This window comes from Podarcis melisellensis (genome assembly GCF_964234715.1).
Source record: "Podarcis melisellensis genome assembly, chromosome: 10".
Taxonomy (NCBI): Eukaryota; Metazoa; Chordata; class Lepidosauria; order Squamata; family Lacertidae; genus Podarcis; species Podarcis melisellensis.
Window position 1 is genome coordinate 7,299,671 of NC_138542.1, and position 22,733 is coordinate 7,322,403.

Consider the following 22,733-nt stretch of genomic DNA (forward strand, 5'->3'; position numbering starts at 1 on the left):
TGTGCAACCCTCGGGAGACCGGCGCAACTTCGCGCCGGTCTCCTGAGGGTTGCGCAGAGCTGCCTGCATTTTGAAGCCTGGGGCGCACTGAAGAGCGCGCCCAGGCTTCAAGCAGCTTTCCACAAGCCTGGGGAGACCGGCGCGACTTCCCGCCGGGCTCCCTAGGCTTGCGGATAGCAGGCTGTTCTCGGGGCTGGGGTCGGGGGAAGCTCTTTATTTCCCCCCCAAAAAAACTAGGTGCATCCTATAGGGTGGTGCTTCCTATGGGGCGAAAAATACGGTAGGTTTTTTAAAAAGTTGTTTTTTTAGGGGTTATTTGGGGGGGAACCACCAAATTTGTTGATTTTTTTGTTTGACTTGCTTAAGATCCAGGACAAAGCGCCGCCTTTCGGAAATTCCCTCCGGACCTCAATTCCACCTTTGAAATCCCAATAATGTCCAGAAAAATCCAGATGTATGGCAGCCCTAGTTCCATTCTAAATAATAGTTGCGGCATCCCTTGTGCTCCCCTAAATCCGCCTCTGGACAAACCTTGGCCCATGGCCCTTTGTCAGTTTCCCCTGCAAAGGTTAAGGGGAGAGGTCCCTACCCAGGCATAATGTTAGTGAATAATGTTAAAGGCTGGCTATAAGCTTTCAACCCAATACAGTTACCCCAAGCTAGCTGTTTGGCACGTCAGAGCTATATGAAAAAAGGGCTTTGTTTGCCTTCTGCCCTGTTGTTAACTGTGCAAACAAGCGGTTATCTCATTTACAATGGAAGCGCTGCACCTTTACTTACTAGGGGAAAAGGCTGTGTTAATAACCTATTCTGGGATTTCAGTACTATGTTTGGAAGTAGTCCAGCCTTTTCCTCTTTCACCACAACCTGCGAGAGGAGACCTGCTTCTAATTGTTTCCTTTATGTGTCTTCCTCCTCTTCTCGCTGACTTCCTCCTTTCTCTTTTATTTTCTTTTTTAAAAAGAATAAGCCCAAAGGTTTTAATGATAGTGAAGACAAAATCCAAATGCTGGTGGTTCTCCTTAAGCTAGACCAAGATATGCAACCAGACCTATCCGTTGAAGATCAGGCCGGAGCTATGGTCCCCCATGGATCACTTGAACATTGTTGAGGGTCTTAGCAGACCGTTTTATGGCTCTTCTGCTGGTAGCGGCAATTATTTAAAAAACTGTGCTTAGATACTGTATGATTTTTCAATTCAATTTCCATTGCTTCTCTTTGAATTCCATAGAAAAAAACATAACAGAAATAGAAGAGGCAACAAAAACACAATTCAAAATCAATATGAATGTTTAATGTGATGGATGTGCTTCTCGTTCTTGTCTTTCTGGCTGCTACTCCTGTCCAATTCCTCCGCCTGTCACTTCCGGTCCACCCTGCTCACCTTCCAGGTAGACCATTAGCTTCTTAGAATTAAACAGCTTCTGCGTAGCCGCTGCTCCTGCTGTTCTTCATGGATGTGCTGTGGACTAGCTGAGCGAAGTTCATGGACCACTGGTGATCCATGAGCCAGTTTGGGAACCCCTGGTCTACAGCTGGAGCTTCTCATCCGCTTGTATTTGGTCTGTTAATTATAGGTCCACTCTGCTCCATGGACTAAGGGCAGGTTACTACAGTAAATTTGTAACAGGTGCCTGACCCTTAGCTTCTGCACAGCAAGGGACATACCTCAGGGTCTGCAAGGTTTTCCACATTTTACAGTTGCCATCTGGAGAACATTCTCTAACATCTATCTATACTAGGCATAGGCAAACTCGGCCCTCCAGATGTTTTGAGACTACAACTCCCATCATCCCTGACCACCGGTCCTGTTAGGGATGATGGGAGTTGTAGTCCCAAAACATCTGGAGAGCCGAGTTTGCCTATGCCTGAACTATACTTACTGTGTAGTTGTGTTTACAAAAATAAAAACATTTCTAGGGAGTACCTGGTCACGGATGCAAAGGAAGGTCAAAGTATGGATTTCCCAAGGACAGAAGCAGGAATACTAATACTAATAATATTAGCCACTCTGGGCAGCTTCCAACAAAATATTAAAAACACAATAAAACCTCAACCATAAAAATCTTCCCTGAACAGGGCTGCCTTCGGATGTCTTATAAAAGTCAAATAGTTCTTTATCTCTTTGGCCATTTATGGGAGGACGTTCCACAGGGTGGGCACCACTACCGAGAAGGCCCTCTGCCTGGTTCCCTGTAACCACACTTCTCACAGTGGGGGAACCACCAGAAGGCCCTTGGTGCTGGCTCTCAGTGTCCATGCTGAATGATGGGAGTGGAGACGCTTCTTCAGGTATACAGGGCCAAGGCCATTTAGGGCTTTAAAGGTCAGCACCAACACTTTGAATTGTGCTCAGAAACATACTGGGGGCCAGTGTTATGTGGTCCCGGCGGCCACTCCCAGTCACCAGTCTAGCTGCTACATTCTGGAATAGTTGTAGTTTCCAAGTCCCCTTCAAAGGTAGCCCCATGTAGAGCGCATTGCAGTAGTCCAAGAGGGAGATAACCAGCGCATGTACCACTCTGGCGAGACAGTGCGCAGGTGGGTAGGGTCTCAGCCAGCATATCAAATGGCCCTGGACACATAACCTGTGTCTCCCTGGACAGCTGTGAATCCAATATGACCCCCAGGTTGCACAGCTGGTCCTTCAGTGGTACAGTTAACCCATTCAGGACCAGGAAAAGTACACTAAAGGGGAGGGGTAAGAAGCATCTCTTTAGGACCACCAGAATTCCTAGTGCCTAGTGTCCAAACAACTCATTTATCCATCAGACTCCTGAGGTCACTTGTTGGATGAAAACACTGCAAGGTGGAAGCAGCCAGGCTGACTCATCTCAAAGAAATTGATAAGGTACCTAAACATTTTGCTTCGTAACTTTCTTTTTAGGAGTACAAGACACACAAAGTGTCTCTCTCTCTCTCTAACAAAAACTCAGAGTCTGGGGGCCTTTCTGGCTGTGGGTCCAGTACATCAGGACCTGATGCTCCAGAATCCGAGACCAGGGAGAAGAGTCGGTAGAAGAAGATTGGAAGAAATTTAAAGACTATTTACAGAAACACTGTAAAATTAAGGAATGTTAGAAGGATGCTGGAATGAAGTTATGTGGTTTTAGCAATAATGTTACAAAGGGGTATGTAAAAATGGATTGCTAACAGGTGAAAGTGTAAAGCTACAATATATTAAGATAAATTAGTAAGATAAAAACAAGAATGGAAAGGATTTGCTGAAACAACTACTGAACTAGAATACAAAAAAGGGAGGTGTGAGGAGGTCAGGGAAACAAGCAAATGAAAGAATGGAAAGAATGATGTATTTTTTGTTTTTTCCCCCTTCTTTGCATTTTTGTAACTTCTTTGAAACTTTAATAAATATTATTTTTTTAAATAAAAAAAAGGACCTGCTGCTCCAGTTTCTCATCAGCCCTAGTCCTAACCACAGGCTTAGCCTAAAGGGCAGAAGGAGGGGGCGGCACAAAAGTTAGACTATTAGGATAGCAGAAAGAACAGGTCACCTGAAGCTGATTAGAACTTTTAATTGATAGGCAGTTGTATTTTCAACTGGGAGAGGAGTCTGCTTAATGGAACTTTCTTATACATATTGTTATAAAATATTCACCTCCTCCATGGAGGCCACAGGTGGGACATGGGGCTGGACATAGAGCCAGGAGCGCCCCAGGCAGCAGGATGACACTATATGTACTACGAAGATTGCTGCATTCCCTGCTAGCTAGTCTGCTACCGCCAGGAGTGTGTCACCTGTGTTGAAATAAAACTCAGTTGCCCGTCCTGCCAGCTTCTTTGCACAGAATATGGGGTATGGCCAGGTGTCTCCTCTCAGGCAGCAAAAAGTCCCTGCACAGAGTTATCCTGATGTGGCTATCCTCCTGGAGTGGAAATTTAAGTTTCTTCCTACAGGGGAGGCATGATTGATTACCGTATTTTTTGCTCTATAAGACTCACTTTTTCCCCTCCTAAAAAGTAAGGGGAAATGTGTGTGCGTCTTATGGAGCGAATGCAGGCTGCACAGCTATCACAGAAGGCAGAACAGCAAGAGGGATTGCTGCTTTCACTGCACGGCGATCCCTCTTGCTGTTCTGGCTTTTGAAATTCAGAATATATTTTTTCTTGTTTTCCTCCTCCAAAAACTAGGTGCGTTTTGTGGTCTGGTGCATCTTATAGAGCGAAAAATACGGTAATTAGTACTGCTACTAGGGGGGGAAGTGGAGTTTAAAAATAAGGAAACCTGGACCCATGTCAGGACAGCTGGTGAATGATTTATAAATCTACAAATAAGGAAGTGGCTGAGAAGAGGAGGGAGGAGAACAGGAAAGCTCTTTGATCCGCAGAAAATCACAAGCCCTTCCAAGGGTCTGATATGATAGTTAAGAGTCTGGCTCTCCCCATTTATGTGAATATGAAGTTAGTGTGTTGATAAAAAAGGAGGCATAAATACATTTATGGAAGAATGGAAAGGTTAACTGAGGGAGTCGCTTGTTATATTTGTGGCAAAATAATAAAAGAGTTCGCACAAGGCTGCAGCTGCCCTTTTATTTCTCATTTTTGTTTTGACTTTCAGTTTTCTCCTGCATTTTCTGGTGATGGGGGAGGGAATAACTATCCAGCCAATGCCTTGGACTTAAATATACAAGTATTTAGCAGGCATGGTTTTTATTCTTTAAATCTCAGTCATGGCAATGGGGAATGAAATCAGTACTTGGACCATGGCACAGAGGGAGGGCTTTTTTTTTTTTTAAATAATTTTTATTAGGTTTATAATATACAAAATTCAAATTCCAAAATACATGTTTCCATAAATCTAATGGACTCCCCCCATCTTCCGGACACTGCATTCTCTGTAAAGCCAAAACCTCAGCAATTTGTTGACTTGTTTTAAACATAATAATATATCTTCCATTTTATCGTGATATCTGGTCTCTAAACATTTCAATCCGAATCCATTAATTTTTAGTTTCAACACAATAAAATTATTTCATTACACCACTTCTGTCTTGTTGTGCCTTATTTACCAATTCAAAGATTTACCGATACTGAAGCTATAATTTCCTAGAGAGAAGCATTTTTTAACATTCATACAACTTATAATGCTTTTTCAAATAGTCCTTAAATTTTTCCCAAACTTCCTCCGTTTCTTCTTCTCCCGAGTCTCGAATTCTGCCAGTCATTTCAGCCAGTTCCATATAATCCATCAGCTGCGTCTGCCATTCTTCCAGTGTGGGTAGATTTTGTGTCTTCCAGTGCTTTGCCATCAAGATCCTTGCTGCTGTAGTAGCGTACATAAAGAAAGTTCTATCTTTCTTAGCCACCCTCTGGTCTACCATGCCCAGGAGGAAGGCCTCCGGTTTCTTGGGTAAGGTGAGTCTAAGCACCTTTTTTAGTTCATTATGTATCATCTCCCAGAAGGCCTTCACCTTCGGGCAGGTCCACCAGAGGTGTAGAAATGTCCCTTCCTCCACTTTACATTTCCAACATTTATTATCAGACAGGTGATATATCTTTGCAAGCTTGACTGGGGTCATGTACCACCGGTATGTCATTTTCATAATATTTTCCTTCAAGGCACTACATGCCGTGAATTTCATTCCGGTGTTCCATAACCTTTCCCAGTCTTCAAACATAATGTTGTGCCCCAAGTCCTGCGCCCACTTTATCATGGAGGATTTAACAATCTCATCCTGTGTATTCCATTTAAGCAGCAAGTTGTACATTCTCGAAATTAACTTAGATTTTGGCTCAAGCAACTCTGTCTCTAGTTTCGATTTTTCTTCCTGGAAACCCACTTTTTTGTCCGCTTTAAAAACTTCCTGGATTTGAGCATAATGCAACCAATCTCGCACCTTGTTTTTTAACTTTTCCATACTCTGCAACCTCCATTTATCTCCAATTTTTTCAATTATTTCCCAATATTTAGGCCAATGGGCCTCCATATTGAGTCTTTTACGTGCTTTGGCCTCCATCGGTGAGAGCCACCCAGAGGGAGGGCTTTTTAACCATTTCCCCACACACTGCTCTCTGAAAGATAATCCTGCCCCACGCTGCTATTCTATACTTGCTTTATAGATATGGCAAGAAAGGTTGGAAACCGTATGCAAGATTCCATAAATTCCATATGAATTTAGCTTCCACATTTGACATTAGTGTTGTTCACTTATTTTGTTTTGTGTGCCTGCGACTCCTGCCAGTCTTAATAATGTTAATAATATCTACCGAATAACCATTAGTTACGTCACACTTATTCCAGAATCTCCAGATAGCACCTATATCGAGATTGCGATAATGTGCACATCTAACTGAATAGGTTAAAAAGCAGATCAAACCATCCAATAAAAACTTAATTGATGGGCGGTCATAGTGGCAGTGCACCCATGCTAAATAAAACTATGCACAATAACGAGATGAATGTAATATATCTTTTGCACACTGAATGTGACAAAACTTTTGCTTTTCTAAAAGGGGGGAGATTGTGTGTGTTCTAACAAAAAGGAACACTAGAGGGCACCAGACATCTCCCTAGAATCTCAACATCCCTATTTCAGGTACGTTTATTTCCTCAATAATGTATTTTGTTTACATAGATCTCTCCACTCACCACTGTGTTTTAAGAAGAGCATTGGTATGGTCTGGGGTGTTTTACCTGGACCCAGAAGAGAAGAGTTCAAATTCCTGCTCATCCATTATTACCACCAGCAAGATACATCTTAGGCTCTTTATGGAACAGAGAAAATGTAAATCTGCCTTAAATGGTTTTGAGGCTAATGTTGGTAAACGACTTTCCCCACTATGCAGATAGGGACAGAATAGGTTCTTACTGGCTGGTGTGAGCAATGACAAGGACCAGGTTTATCCCCCACCTAATTAGTGGTGTCACAAAATGTATCCCTTTTAGAAGAACGAAGAACTGAGGATCAACCTGAGTTTTGTAGATTCTCCTACCTAGGCAAACATGTCCCATTCATTCTTATGGGATAGTTATAAATCGCTACACTTGAAGATGGGAGAACCTGCAATTGGGAAAAGAGAGTCAGAGAGACCACCTATTTGCAGGTGTTTAATGGATAGGGTTGCGGGTCACACTGTGGTCTAAACCACTGAGCCTAGGGCTTGCCGATCGGAAGGTCCCAGACGGCATTTCTGTGCGCTGCTCTGGTTTTGCCAGAAGCGGCTTAGTCATGCTGGCCACGTGACTCAGAAAAACTGTCAGTGGACAAACGTCAGCTCCCTTGGCCAGTAAAGCGAGATGAGCACTGCAACCCGAGTTGTTCATGACTGGACTGAAATGTCAGGGATCCTTTACCTTTTAATGGGTGGCGCTGTGGGTTAAACCACTGAGCCTAGGGCTTGCCGATCAGAAGATCGGCGGTTCGAATCCCCATGACGGGGTGAGCTCCCGTAGCTCAGTCCCTGTTCCTGCCAACCTAGCAGTTCGAAAGCACCTCAAAGTGCAAGTAGGTACCGCTCCGGCAGGAAGGTAAACGGCGTTTCCATGCGCTGCTCTGGTTCACCAGAAGCTGTTTAGGCATGCTGGCCACATGACCCAGAAGCTGTACACCGGCTCCCTCGGCCAATAAAGAAAGAGGAGTGCCGCAACCCCAGAGTCGGTCACGACTGGACCTAATGGTCAGGGGTCCCTTTACATAGGAGAGCTGTGGTATTCCACAAGGCAGGGGAAGGTTTGGACCAGTTTTCCTTCTTCTAGATGGGCTGCCTTCCCAGTGGATGAGCCCCATCTGCCCCCCCCACTTCCCTCTACAGCACATGCAGAAAGCACTTTCTTAACCATTGGACTCACTGTTGGTCTTGTCCAACCTGCCAGAGCTTGTCTTCACATGAATAGGAAGTCCTTAAGCCACCAAAGGTTTTAGATAACATTGGCTACCCTCACCTGGTTTAGCCAGCCGGTCAGTGGGGCTTCTTCTAGGAGCCACAGGTGAGAGCCAAGTGCAGAGTGGGGACCAAAGGTGGACATACTACTCCAGCAGTACAGTGTCCCCCCTGCCAGTTACTACCCCTGCCCTAGCACCCCAACTCTCTGAAGCGCCTGAAAAAACTTGTGTATTCATTAGGCACTGCCCAAATTACTTAGGAAGCCAAAACATCCTTGCCTGACGCCCAAATGAAAAAGTTGGCACCAGATAGATTTCCGTGTTTGATAGATTGAGAAGCTACTGCAGGAAAAGCCACCCCCCTTGAAAGTGATATTCAGAGGAGCCTCCGGAGACAATCTCAGGCTCTGGGGCAGGTTCATATGCAGAAAAGGGACAAGCTGTGGGGGTGATAATGTATTGGCACTCTGGCATGTGTCAATCTTCAGAAGACCTAGCATGAAAGTGTACGAATCAGAGAAACATTGAAGTAGAAAGGATTTGATGGCTGCATTCTTTTCGAAATTGCTGGGCAAAAAGTTCCAACTTGCTGCACTCCATAAAACATTTTTTATGCACGGGCCAACACCTATTTCTAATTAAGCAAAACCGGTTATGAGACAATGGTTATAAAATGATTTTTTAGGAAAAAAATTAATTGTATTTTCAGTTTCTACTTTTTTCCCTTGGTCATTTTGTGCATGTGAAACACAAGAACAGATTGGGCACTTTCCCCCCAGAGGGGAAATGGTTCAACCCAGCGATTTTTAAAAACAATCGTTGTAGTGGCTTAAATTGCAAGTTCGTAGTTTGTTATGTAAGAATCCACTTCCTGAGCAGCAAGAGGCCTATTAATATTGTTTTGCATTTCCTGGGGCCGGGCTTCTCCGTTTATTAAAGGCAAAAAAAGACACAAAACTCTCTATACAAAGCTCTCCCATTCCCCACTCTTGCTTTTAAAAGAAACCCGAGACTCTGAAAGGCAGTGTTGGGGAACAAGGACTTCAGTTCCCCTCATCTGTGAACATTAGCCATGCAGTCTGGGGGTGGTGGGAGTGCAACAATATTTGGGTCACAGGTACGTTATCACTTATTTCTTCCTCTTTATACCTTCCAGCAGGAGAGAAGAGCAAATGAAGACAGGTACATTTGGGAAGCAATGGCACAACCCTTTCTCAAAGCTCAGGAGCTTAAGAAACAGTGGGTAACCTTTTGCAAATGTCAACTCGGCCACTTCATGTGATCCACTTGGTTTATTTTATGCCGGTGCTGCTACACTGAGCAATGCTACAATGTGTTGAATAGCTGTGGGGCTGTATTAAAAGATGAGCAAACGGCTGTTCCTGTCGAGTTCAGTTTGTGCTTTGTGTTTACTTTTTTAACAAGACGGTGCCCTTAACCAGTAGAGGGCCCCATTTGTTTGCTTGCATAGGGATGTGCCAAGGAAGTTCTGAAATGCCTTTCCAGCTGCAGTTTCCACATAGCCCTTGAAAAATCAGATTAGTGGCAAAAAAGCAAAGCAGAACAATAGGCATTCCTGTCAGCTGCTTCTGTGAACAGGATGTCTTGGGAGCTTGTGTGAGCTGTTTCAAAGTCCTTAGTAAATAGCCAGACACATAGACAGCATTTATTCAGTTTTATTGCAGGAAGGAGAGTGTATTTCTAACATCTTTCATTCCAGTTCTAAGTCTGTTATTATACACTGGCAGGCAATACTTGCAAGGCGTAGCAGCTCTAGAGGACAAGGTTCCTGGATTTTCATTACTGTCTAGGAGGAATATCATCAGCTCTCAGCTCTTTGGTAGCCTATCGCCAAAACCATTTATTTGTGAAAATACATGGAAACAAAGCTGAAAAACAAAACTTCAGTTTGACTTACCATTTATCGCACCGTAAGGCGGCAAGTTTTGTGGTTTTTCTAACTTCCTGTTTACAAAACTCTTCACATTAACTTGTCTGCTAGGAAACCGCTGCAGTGTTCTAGAGGGCAAATGCAGGATACCCAGGGTGTTAGCCAGACCTTACTGCATAAAATGGGAGTGCTTGCCCTTTCTCATTTATTGATGAACAGTTCGAAAGTCCGTGAAGAATAACAAGTCTTATTTGCACTATTAAGGGGTTATTCACCCATGCATATATATCACTTGATGACTTGCAGCCAGCTAAGTATGTTGATCTTTAGGTGAGTAAAGCTCTCGCTGGAACTTTCACAGATGCAGGTCATTGCTTGATGTTGGGGTCAAGTTCAGATATGAACCAAGGCTTGGCAAGACTAATGCATGTAAATTCCACGCTCTGTCCTGTTTGCCACCATGCCAGAGCAGGCAGGACTGCTTTGTCCCACAGCCTACAGAAGTGGAACATGGAGAGGCGTAAGTTGGGAGAAGCCAGTTTCACTTTATATTCCGTCTCTGTGATCTTCGACTATGCAAGCCAGCAGTAAAGAAAGATGAAGGCAGGGGGGTCTGTAAGAGATGGAATTTAAAATGGAAAGTTTCTCTGACAAGTTCAGAGAACTCCCTTTGCTGCCTTCAAGAGCTCTGAGAAGTATGGGAGGGTGAGGAAGAGTTAAAAGTCTGCCTTGAGCTCACCCAGCGAGTTGAAAGCTGGACAGGGATTGAAATCCTTTCTCCCTGGTCCAAGGCCAAAACTCTTATCAACTCCCCAACACCAGTGTTTTGAAGTCTAGACATAGCTGAGAAAAACTCCCACCTCATTGTGGTAATTAAATTTAAGCAGAAGATAAGGAAATTGAGATTACGACAGCCTTGTCCAGCAGCAAGCAGCAAGCACAGCGGTAGCACAAGCCGTGGTTTGCTCTCGCTAAAAGTCTCAGCTTTTGTTTACAGTATTTGCCTGCTTAGTTGCACAGGAAAAAATATCTTAGCAACAGAAAAATCAACTTCTACCTCCCCGTGGTCTTTTTTTTCTTTCTTCATTTCTATATCTTACTGTGTTATTGCTCCTCTCACTTGCTTTTAAACTTGTACTTTCTGTAGAATGGCTAGGTGCATTTTAGAGCCGTCAACCACGTAAAGAACTTTGGGCCTGCATTCGTCAACTTGCCTTGTTCTTTTAGCAGGACAACAGCTTCTTCAAGCCTTCTAATGTCTGAAGAACTTGCAGCCTGCCTTTCGGAACAAATCACGTGTTCCTCTCCTTCTTCTGCATATAAAAGGAGAATACAGCTTACTCCAGCAGGAGAAAGGGGACGGCGGATTAATGGACAGGACCTTGCACAACTCTTCCTAGTAGAACTTGCCCAAGTTTAATCTTTGTATGCACCACATATGTCCCAATGTAGGCATGCAGGCAGACATTTTACCTGAATGTATAGCCATTTTTTAAATTTTTTGAGATATGGGTTTTCTGGCATATCAAACTTACACAATATAGTTTAATAATAGTAATATGTGTCACGCCTGCCCCCCACCCACTCATGAAGGGGCACCTCACCAAAGTAGCAGGCAATATAGTGTTAGTTGGCACCCAGCAAAACACAAGAACCCGCCCCACACAATTCACTTCAGTATGCCCACAGTTGAGCCATATACAACTGTATGCCCCCCCATACTGTTCAGAGCAGGAAAAGCCACATTAAATTGGGGGAGGGGTGAAGGCTGCCAGTTGGATGAGGACACAATGTTGACGATGCAAAAAAAAAAATGCACACATGGGATGCGATGAAACAAATTTAAACTGCTGTGTGTACAGTTTTCACAGCCATTTGCCCAAGGTCACCAGTTGGGCTTGAAGAAGAGAGATTTGAACCTGGTATTCAAATCTAAAAGCTGCCACTGAAAAGAGCAACAAAACCTGAGGCTACTTTGGTTAATACATGGCCATCTAGAATGTAGCTTAGGGCTGAAGAAATCCTCCTTTTACCAGAAATGAAATCCACATTGTTCTACTTTCAACTCTGCTAAGACAGCTGTAATAGAGAAGATGAAAGAGGGAGATGTCCTTCTGCGCTTTCAATGGGACAGGGTGAAATTAAACAAGTGTAGCTTTGCAACCACACTGATTGAGGTGAGAAGGCAATGTGCACCTCTTATGTTTCTTCTACCTCCAGCCATTAGGGTGAGGGGGAAATTGCAGCCCTTTAGAAAAAGGGGGGCAGATGCTTTTGTACGGCTGCAAACACTACATTGGCAAATTTTCTTCATCACGGTTTCCCCTCCAGTGAAGTTGTGTGAGTGGCATAGCTAGAGAAGGGTAAGAAGCTGTGACAGGAGACTTCCCGTCACTCAGCCTATGTACTGAAAAGGCTCCAAAGATGTAACAGGAAGCACAGCAATCTTGAAACTAGGCTGCCACCTAATTGTTTCCTGATGGCGGGAGGGGGAGAACATCTCTCAAAAGGAAATTCCCTCCTCAACCCCTGCTGCTAACATTCCTCTATGCCAAACAAGATTTCCATCTCTATGAAACCAGTATCAGTTTCAGCAAAGCCAACAAAGGAGTCTCAATCACACCACCACTGCCCCCAATATCTGTAATGAAACACCAGTTCTAAAGAAGGTACAGGGGCTTCCTGTTTGTTCCCAGACCCAATTCAAGGTGCTCATCCTTTTGTGAAAAGCCCTAAACAACTCAAGTCTTCTTAGTCCTCCTAGTAGTATCACCACCTTCACAGAAGGGAGAAGTAAAAAAACACACACATTTAAATAGGATACATGTCCATGCTCCCAATTGTCAATTATGGATGAGAATAAAGCAAAGACATAAATATAGCCAGTCACAAAAATATTACCAAATATATTCTAGGACACAACCATACACATGCTTCCTAGAGCAGCCGCCATGGTGGTGGGAGCAGCATGAAGGGGGGATGGACAAGGGGAGAAAGTCATTCCCTTCTCTCCTGGGGCAGGAATGCAACCTCCACACCAATTGGGGGTTGCCTGTACACCAATAGATTGTTCCATCAGTATTCATGGTGCATAAAAGGGGAAATGTTCCTGCCCAAGGCCCTTGCAATCTCAAATTTAATCTTTTTTAGGGAGGAGGCAGAGGAGAGGAAGGACGTAGAGGCAAGGCAAGAGCAGAACGAACGCGCAATTGTTAGTTCCATGTGCTTAGGCTTGACTGTAAGAGGGCAGGGGAACTGGGCTGTTGAATCAAAGGCTTTGTGGGAAAGATGGGCTTTGAAAGTAGCAAAAGAGATGGAATCGCACAGGTATTCCAGAAGGCAGTGCCAAGCTCACATGGAAGAGAACTCTTCCAACCAAGTGTAAATCTTTGTCACAAGAATGTCCAGAAGGAAAACACAAGTAGGGACAAAACTAGCAAGTCATTTAGTGTTCTGCACTTGGGGGCATTTCTACAAGTTGGAACTAGTGGATAATATGGGAGAGGCTCATGTTTTCTTCACACTCTGTAATGGTAGGGCCTATTCACCATACACACCCTGCAACTGCAGGCAATTCCAACTTAGGTTGATGTAGCAAAATGAATCTGTTGAAATCTTGCATTTTTGCACACTGGTTAAGGTGGTGCGGAACAGAAGTACACTGTTTATTTACAGTGGTTCACATAAGCCAGCCAGCTACTGATTCCCCCCCCCCCCGCCCATGCAATCTCTAGCATATAGTGGTGCAGTTAGGTAATTTTAGATTCTGAAATTAAACATTGTTAAGGAGTGAGTTCAACTTTTCTCCACTATCTATCCTTGAAAGCCCATTGTCCCAATTTTGTTTCATTCCACCTTAAGTCCACCATAAATATAAAGGTAAAGGTACCCCTGTTAGGTCCAGTCACAGACGACTCTGGGGTTGCGGTGCTCATCTCACTCTACAGGCCGAGGGAGCCGGCGTTTGTCCGCACACAGCTTCCAGGTCATGTGGCCAGCATGACGAAGCTGCTTCTGGCGAGCCAGAGCAGCGCACGGAAACGCCATTCACAGAAACCAAAACAGTGCAGGCCTCGTGATCCCAGCAACTCTTCCCACTACGTCTTGCTCCAATGAGGCAGTTGCAAGGACTGAAGGTCCCTGCCTTCCCAACATGCTCTAAGGCTGCTTCTCTCCAGGGTTTTCCCCCACCAGTCTCAAACTGCACCTGCACACAACCAATCTCTGCTCTGCTCTTTTCATTTCTCCCTGTATTCTAGGAGACCGGGGGGGGGGGGCGGGAGAGAAAGCTGGTCGCAGAAGGGGGACACTCCCTGGATTCTTCAGCAGTGTCAATCTCCTCTCCAGTCTCCGCATCTGCTCTCTGCCGCAGCCTCTTCCTTCTCACTAAACCCTGTTGCCTATTTTGCTTCCAACACCTCCTCCCCCCAGTCTGCTCCCTCTGACCATTCATTGTCATTCTCCCACCACCACACCCGTAGCTCCTGAGCCTTCTTCCTTTGCTGGTTCCCCAGCTGGTGCCTCACACGATTCCTGAATAGCTGACTCTAAAAACTCCCTATGCTGCACCCCTCACTGGCCCCTCACTGGCAGATTCACGCCTTCTTCCAGTCTAGCTGGAATGGGTCCTTGAACTCTGATAATGCCTTTTGTTTACCTGGAGAGAAGGGTGTGGAGAGAGGGGTGTGGAAACTAGCCTGCCTACCGTACAAAGGTAAAATTTATATTTGCTGCTCTGTGCACCTTTGCCTCTAGCTCCACCCACCACACTGGAATGTGACTCTTGGAAAGTTGCCCAGAAGGGAATGTAGCCTTTAGGCTTAAAACGTTTCCCCATCTCTGTTCTAGATCTCTAGAGTAGGGCCATCTATCAATAGCTAAAGCACCTTTTTGGCTGCAAGGAGCAGCACTCTAGGGGTTGAGAAATTCCTGTGGGCTTTCACGGAACGGATTAGGCAACTCGTATAAGGGAGCCAACAGCAAACACTTCCTTACCTAACAAACACTGCATAAAAATGTTGCACAATTACACTGGACTATATTTCTAATGCTTACAGATTATGGGTTCCTACCACTTGTGGATTCCCCCCCCACACACACACACATTACACCACATGAACTATTAAGTTGTATTCCCCCCCCTTAACTTTTGTTTTTAAATGTTTTTTGTTTCAACGAAACAGAAAGCCTAGGACACACAAAGGAGAGTTCAAGGTAACATATGGGGCTCTCCGCCCCCCCTTTTATCTTAACCACCACGAGAGACAGGTAAGAACAATAACTGGGCCAAGGTCACCCAGTGAGCTTCAGGACCACCCAGACCTATGCTGTCGCCTCACAGGTTCCTAGTCTGACACACTAAGCATTATACCAAACTGGCTTTCACTAGAAGTAAGGTAGTCCCCAAGGCCTATCCTGTCCTCACAAGGGTATTCAGATTGCTACTCCAAAAGGGGTTTCCAGAAACAAGAAGTTCAACTTCCCTTACTGATGCCTGCCTTCCCAGTTTAGTCATGGGAGCTCTTTCAGGAAAGAGTTGTAGCCTTCAATATGTTGCGGGATGGCAAGTTTTCCAAGCCTGCTTCAAGTCTTTTAGACACCACACACTTTCACTTTTGCTGCGAGCCCTTAGAGATTAAGTGTGTGAATGCAAATGATATGGTGCCATAGATATCCCTACTTTTTCCCCAAGTTCAATTTGAAGGTTTCAGTCTTGCATTATGTAGTGGCTGCACTAGTCTATGATAAACAGCATTTCCTTACCATTATAAATATTTAAAAGCGGCTGTATTGGATCACAACCATCGCCAAGTACCCTCAAGTCCAAATAATTTGGTATTTGGTACTTTTAACAAGAGGACAGATCCATTCTTTAAACAGATAGCAGTACAGTAGTTGTGTTCATGTTTAAGACTGGAATTCTGGCAGTAAGGGCTAATGCTAGGTTCCTAACATTACTGCTTACATTTCCCCCCTCTCAAAATAAGTTGAACTGGAGCCACAGAATGTTTTGAAGGCCATAATTCAAATACATACATCCAGCATGACCCAGCTTTATCAATTGCTCCCAGCTGCAATCTACTAAACAGTTAGGAATAAACCACAATTTATTGTTTGTGGTTTGAAATGTTAGTTTGTTGGCAGATTGCCATTCAATTTACTTTACAATCGGAGAAGCTGTCTTACAGTGCAACCTTATACATATCAACCCAGCCCAATCAAGCTGAATGGCACTTGCTCCCAAGTTAAGAGTACAGAATTGCAGTCTTACTTGATTTCATTCTCTTGAAGTAATTCAGGATTGCACTAGCTGGGATACAAGTGATTGAAGTTCAGAGGCTTTGCAAGATGCTGAGAACACCCTCATGCACTTGTATGATTTCCTTTTGTCACAGTTTTGCATGTTAACCTCACTATGGAAAGGTGATGCACCGTTATTTGTTCCCCAAAAGCTGCAGACTTACGTGCACATCTAATGATGTAAAAAACAGTATCTCAGATTATAAAGTTAACAGGCTATAGTTACTGGCATTGTTTTAGCAGCTCCTAAAACCCTGACGTGCAAGCAGCAAGACCTACAAATGCTTCCAAAGCAGTCTGCTCATGCCTTGTGTGGTCAAGTGGGCCTTACATTTTCCCATAGCCTTAATAACAATGATAGAAGTAGCAACATGAAAATTGCTTTTAAACACCAGACAAGCTTAAGTTAAATAATCATCCAGTACCAAAAACCTACATCTAACCAAACCTCGGACTACAATGAGAAGGCCTGGTCATACTGCTTTTAGAATCCCATTGCCCAAATTTGCGTTTTTTTTCTCGTCTTTTTTTTTGGGGGGGGGCCTTGTTTACATTCTATGGTCTTCCCTGTCAGGGGGCTCAAACTTGCTCACCGCAGCAAATCTCAGTCAGCCTCTATTAAAGGTTTCCTCACAGTCTTGGAGCTGCAGGAGGCAGAGAGAGGTCTCATTCTTTCCTCAGCTCCCAAATTAGGCAGGAGCCTCAAGATTTTTTTGGCTCTATCCTATCTCTGCACCTGCCTCAAAGGGGGGAGCAGGGAGGCAGACAGGCATTCAGGGCACCTGGCAAATACAAAGGAAAGTTAATGCTCTTCTCACCATCACCTCTGAGCTTGAGGGCGAAGGTGAAGCAAAAGCTTATCTGCATTTGCTGAATGCTCCAAGTAGCCACCAAAGCTACCCTTCAAACTGGGATTGAAGAAGGGGACAAGGGCTTCTTCTTGCACTGCATGGAATGCCCCAATTTCGAAGCTGCGGAAAAGATTATACACAGTAAAAAAAGTTGGGAGTAAAAAAAACGGTAAGACATCACAACAGGAACACAACCAGCAGGGAAGAGTTAGCAGAGATCGCTAATCCTCAAAAGTATTTTCAACTGGTATGTAAACATCTTACAAGTATGTGCCAGGCAAATTACCCTGGGTAGGGCATTCCAAAACTAGGACAGGGCTACTGAGAAATCAATTTCATAGTCACCCACCTAACCTCTGTAGGTAAATGCACATGAAGAGCCTCTCCGAAGCCTTCCTAAAGAAACTTGTCCATAAGAATCACAGTGCGCACAGGATATTCACATCTGCGGAACAGATTTTCCTGAAAATTCTCCAATACAACATCTAATCTGCCTGCCACAATATCTGCATTTTTTTTAGTAGGGAGATGTGGTCTATTTCTATTCCAAAACCATATTCTACGTTCTAAGGTCAGTACTCACTACATTTGCTTGCCTGGCCATATTTGTTTTCAGTATATTCCTTCCAAACACAGTTCAGTACAAATACAAAAAATGTCTTGCCCAAATCAAATGCACTTTTTTTTGAAGCTGTGGTAAACATACAGGCAGCCCAAGTGAACTGAGCTGAGAGGAAGCCACCAGGTGGTTTCTCAATTCAGCTAAATTTACTCACAACTTTCAAGGAAGGCGTAGCTGAAGAGAGAAAACCAGCTTGAACCTTCTTTCACTCAAAATAGTCAGAAGACAGAATTTGAATACCTAGGGGTTTTTTATACTTTCTGTATAAGCTGTTACATTCTAGGGTTTAACTCTAACTCAAGGGTGGCTAACCTGTAGCCCTCCAGAAAGTAACAACTCCCATCATTGGCTGGAGATTATGGTTTTGGGAGTCCAACAACATATGGAGAGCCACACGTTCCCCACCCACCGTTCTAAGTGTTTGGCTCAAATGCCAATTTCACTTGACTGCCTTTACTTGGAAACAAAGAAATTTATACTGGCTTTATTTCAAGTGTTCACAATGAACAGCAAGGTGAAGTATGGACAATTTTTGTGGTCCGAGTAACAATTTTACTATTCTATTACAGTCTTTTTACTGCAAACTATGTTACTCACCACCACCAAATTTCCTGTTACATTCACCCCCACACAGAAAAGTTGAGCAAACGTATAGCAGTTTTGGCAAAATAGGCAGTACATCTTGTTTTTGGAAATTCACAATGTCCTTCACTAGAGAAAATTCAATAGTTGTCCTGGGTTCTCTGCATGGAAAGAACTCATTTGCATTAATTACACGCTATGTGCCATTCATGACATGGAAGGAATTGTGCCCACTCAGGGGCACACTGCTGGCCCTTACTGTTGGAACACCAACTTCAGAAAGGTGTTTCCCAAACTATAGCTTCCGCTTTTCTGATTATCCATATCAGATTGCAATGAGGACAGACACAACTATTTGGAAGAGCATCTTGCAATACCTTTGAAGTACTGCCTGTGGAGGTGAATGCTTATGAGTAACTTGCAAATGTGACATGAATTATTGTGGATGCACTGCAGCAACGACAGCATGCTGGATTGTGAAGCACTTCTCTTGCACTTAACTTAGTAACTCTTTTCCCAAAGCATTAGAAAACCAATCAGATGTCTAAAAATTTCATGAACTAGAGACTTGTCCCAAGGCCATCTTGCATTGCTCCTGGGCACAGGTCACACTCCCGAGTATGAACATATCCCGAGTATGAATATATCTGCTTATGCATCTTTTTGGAAGTCACTTTGTCACTGTGCCGTTTCTCTCCAAAAACATTGTAGGGAAGCCCAGAGAAGCAACTCAACTTCTCCCTATTTCACCTATAGTTACCAGCTCTGCAAAATATAACGGTATATTACTTTTTCTGAATATGGGCATTTTTGCATAATGGCTACAAGTTCACCAAGATACTCGCCTATCTTGTGGAAGTTGAACATCTTGCCTTGATGATCTGGGTGTCCTTGGTTATGGGCTAAGATAAATGGCAATGAAACAGGATGACTGAAGCACATAAAGCAATGGTTGTAGTAACACCCTGTGGCTGAAGTCAAGTCCATTATGCAGTTTATCCAAATCTGGATGTTTCCCCCACCCATCAGACACTTCTCAGTCAGGATGTAACTTCAAGAGTTCCACTTCACCAAATGGGTTTTTTCAGTATGAACGTTCACATGAGCTGTGTCTGTCAGTCTCCACAAAAGCAGTTGTGTATCTTAGAATCAGAATCTTGAGTGAACTGGTTTTGTTCTTGGCTGATGTTTTTGGGTTGTACCTGATGATTCTGTCACACAAACTAAGAGTATTCCTTTGATATCTGGCAGAGTTCAAGACTTCTCTGTCTGAAATACTAATCATTTTTGGACTTACTGAAATTCCTCAAGGGTTTCTACTCTTCGTGTAACACTTAAAATAATCAATTCTTATTCAGCTGTACTTCTCCGCTGTACTCGAATTGCTGCCTCTACAAATAAATAATACCATCATTAGCACCTGGTACATAACACAGTATTTATGGGAATATGGTGCTTTTAGTTAAACACCTGCCACTTTTCAATACAGTGGCTCCTCCTCCGCAAGCTGGGTATATTGGGATTTTCCATGTGGTTTATTACAGCTATCAAAGGAGCAGATCCTATCATTTTGGCTTTTAATTCTAAGTGAAGAACTAACTTCACTCAGCTTAGTGGGCAAATTTCAAGATCATGATTGTGCTGATGATGACTATCAAATTTCATGCCAGGTATTACTGTATTTCTGTTGTGTTCACCAAGTCCACAAACAAGCTGAAGTAGTTTTGGTCACCAAGCTAGCAATGAAGGAGAATAGGTTTATCTAATTATCCGGCTTTGGGATTCATAAACAGTTGAAACTGCCAATAATGCCACCTACAACAGACTAATCCAAGTCAAACATTTTTGGGGGCACAGTGGGCCTGTAACAAACAAAGTTAAAAGCAAAAGGTTATAAAATGGTTAGTAATCAAATGGGGGGAGGGTGAAATAAAAGAACTATTCTGACAATAAGTATGAATGGTGTCAGAAGAGTTCATTACCAAATTTACACGTTTCTTCTTTTATTTCACTCTCCCCTCAATCATCCCAGTGTGAAGCAAATTTTGTAAGGAGGAAATGTCATGCAAGCCACTGTTTGTCTAACACTTGAAGGGAAGCTGGGTTTGACACTGTCAAGGTTGCATCTTCCTGAAACATTAGTCTTCAAATAGATCTACTTACAATTTCAAAATCTACTTGTTTTCTGTTTGATACCATGGAAAAGCAAACAGCACACTTTTTAAGAATTCTCCATTATTGTATGCTATTTTAAAAATTCCCTTCAGAGCTGTAACTAAAGCAGATAACTTTAGCAACAAAATAAAGTTATGTAAGCAACTGGGCTTCACCCTCAGCTATAGCTTATATATTTTAGATTAATATCCCCAAATAGTCCTAACACTGGGGAGGCCAAATGTTCAGGTGTCTGTTTTTAAATGTTACCACTGTAAAACCAAAACAATCCAAGATCCACCTATTGATGGTTAGGATTAATAATGCAGTTCAGCAACAAGTACATGCAGCACAACCTAATAATATTTAGAACTAGAAGAATGTAGGTTCTTCTTTTTTTAAGAGCACACAAGTTCCAAGGGTATTTCCAGCCCTTGCTAATGATTAGTTAACAGCATTAAAAAAAAGTCAGGCTACATCCAGATATGGTCAAATATGTCCAGTCTGATGGGTTAGGAATGTGCCCTGTCACTTTAGGTTGCACCAAGTCATGTGTTTTCTTCAAAAAGAGTGTAGCTAAGGAGGTCTATCCTGTTACATTTAGCCTCTCCTTCACCAGCGTCATCCTTGGAACCTAAAATGGAGATCAGAAATCTCCCTGCAAGGGGAGGGAGCTCAGGATCTTCATCCATTAGTTTCACAGAAAGGCAGCTGCACTACACTAAAACAACCATGCGATCATCGATGACCAACTTCCTCCTTGCATCCCCAACACGGACTACGTGAAGTGTGTCATATTTTCCCTTGCAAGGCGCGGATGTGTCTGGAAATCCGGAAAAAAACACTGAAGGATGGAGTCACTCTGCGCCACCACCAGCTGGCAAGAAGAGAGAGAGGCCTTAATGCGGGTCGCACAAGCCGGTTAGCAAAGTGGATCCCAACCCGTGGGCAGGATTCCTAAATGCAGGGGGGGTCAGACTAGATGACCCTGGGGACCCCTCCCAACTCTACCTCTGCCTTGTTTAACAGAACTGCAAACTGAGCTACACGAGCCCACCCTCCCTCGCAAAAAAAGAGAGAAGTGTTTTTACTCCGGAGTCCCAACAGTTCCTCTGCATTCTCAGCAGTGGCGTAGCGTGGGTTGTCAGCACCCGGGGCAAGGCAAGTAATTTGCACCCCCTAACCCCCAGATGTTGCGCCCGGCCCCTCCTGCACCCCCCACGCTACGCCACTGATTCTCAGTCCCGCGATCGCCACGGGCTGGCAGTTCGCGTCCCTCCCTCCTCCCTTTAAGCCGCCGCGGGCGTCACGCGCTCCGCCTCCCCCTCCCCCCCCAGAACTTTCCCTGGCAGAAGCAGCGGCGGCTGTGGGGGGAGGGGAGGTCCCTGTCAAAACAGTCGACGCCCTTCGAGGGAGGAAGAAAAAAGACGCTTCGCTGAACAGCTGCTCGACGCGGGCGGGCGGGGGAGGGGCGTGTATTTGAAAAGAGGAAGGCAACCGCCGCGACCGCACGGAAAGGGACTCTCTCCCCCCCCTCACATCCCTGTCAAGCCGAAGAGCCACGGACGACGCCACCGCCGCCGCCTCCTCCTCAGCCAGCTTGATCCTCCGCCAAGCCCCACACAAGAATGCAACGCGGTCACATGACCTCCGGCGGACGTGCGGCTCCCTTCCCTCTCCAGGGACACCTCGCGCCATCTTGGACTGACGCAGTTACAGCTGCCGACGAGGCGCCGCCGAGCAGCGGACCTTCCTCCGAGCCCCGACGCCGCCGCCGCCACCCCGGCTCGGTTGAGGGGACGCGGTCGCCCGACCCCCGCTGTCCTTCCGCCCCCTGGGCCCCGCCGTCCCTAGCGCCTCTCCGGAGAAGCCTCTGCCCCCTCTCCTCACCCACGGCGGCTGGTATCATGGCGCCCGTTTTCTCCCTTTGCACCAGCCACCCCCGACAGCTCCCCGAGCCCTGCCCAGCAGCTGCGTCTGCCCCTGCTGCAGGATGATGTCAGCGCCTGCCAATCGGAGCGCGCCTCCGAGGCCCGTCCGCAGAGCTGATTGGCTGCGCGGCCCGCCGCCGCTCCCCCCGCCTCCTCCTGACTCAGTGCGCTCTCCGCGGTTCGCTGCGGAGAAACGGCCAAAGACAGGAAGGGGGAGGGGAGGGAAGAAGGGCAGAGGGAGGAGGAGGGAGGAGGAGAACAACCACCTCGCGGCGCGACAATCACCAACCGCCCCGAGACGGCGGTCGCCATTTCGTATTACAACAGGCGGAACCCCCAAGTGTCCTAGAAAGGGAGAGAGAGAGAAATAGACACACATCGGGATTAGACAAGGGGGGTGATAATAATAATAATAAACAATAAGCACATCCACACACTCCACCATGGTCACAAGACATTTAATCGCCCTCCCTTTCTCACCCCTCTGAGCCCCATGGCAGCCGCCTTCTGTGGGGTCCAGTCGGGCAGCCAGACCAGTGCCATTCCCACCTCAGCTGCTGC

At 44.9% G+C, this 22,733-nt stretch overlaps 3 long non-coding RNA genes across 10 annotated transcripts in view; 1 reads left to right on the forward strand and 2 right to left on the reverse strand.

The window, feature by feature from the left end:
* LOC309379072 overlaps positions 1-9,219 on the forward strand; it is a 32,213-nt gene extending 22,994 nt beyond the window's left edge. For both annotated transcript variants that reach the window (XR_014172343.1, XR_014172344.1), the window contains exons 3-4: positions 6,472-6,554; positions 8,998-9,219. This is a non-coding gene — a long non-coding RNA (uncharacterized lncRNA). The remainder of the gene's footprint in view (positions 1-6,471; positions 6,555-8,997) is intronic.
* A 282-nt stretch (positions 9,220-9,501) lies between these two features.
* Positions 9,502-16,114, reverse strand: LOC309379059. The gene is made up of 2 exons (XR_014172330.1): positions 16,004-16,114; positions 9,502-11,811 (listed from the first exon to the last, which is right to left on the reverse strand). It is a non-coding gene; the product is annotated as an uncharacterized lncRNA (long non-coding RNA).
* Positions 16,115-17,974: 1,860 nt separating this feature from the next.
* LOC309379053 lies at positions 17,975-22,513 on the reverse strand. Of its 7 annotated transcripts, none has more exons than XR_014172318.1 (3): positions 22,439-22,513; positions 21,024-21,118; positions 17,975-19,478 (listed from the first exon to the last, which is right to left on the reverse strand). It is a non-coding gene; the product is annotated as an uncharacterized lncRNA (long non-coding RNA). The 7 variants fall into 7 exon arrangements; XR_014172320.1 differs by lacking the exon at positions 22,439-22,513 and adding an exon at positions 22,136-22,432; XR_014172322.1 differs by lacking the exon at positions 22,439-22,513 and adding an exon at positions 22,132-22,432.
* Positions 22,514-22,733: the final 220 nt, after the last annotated feature.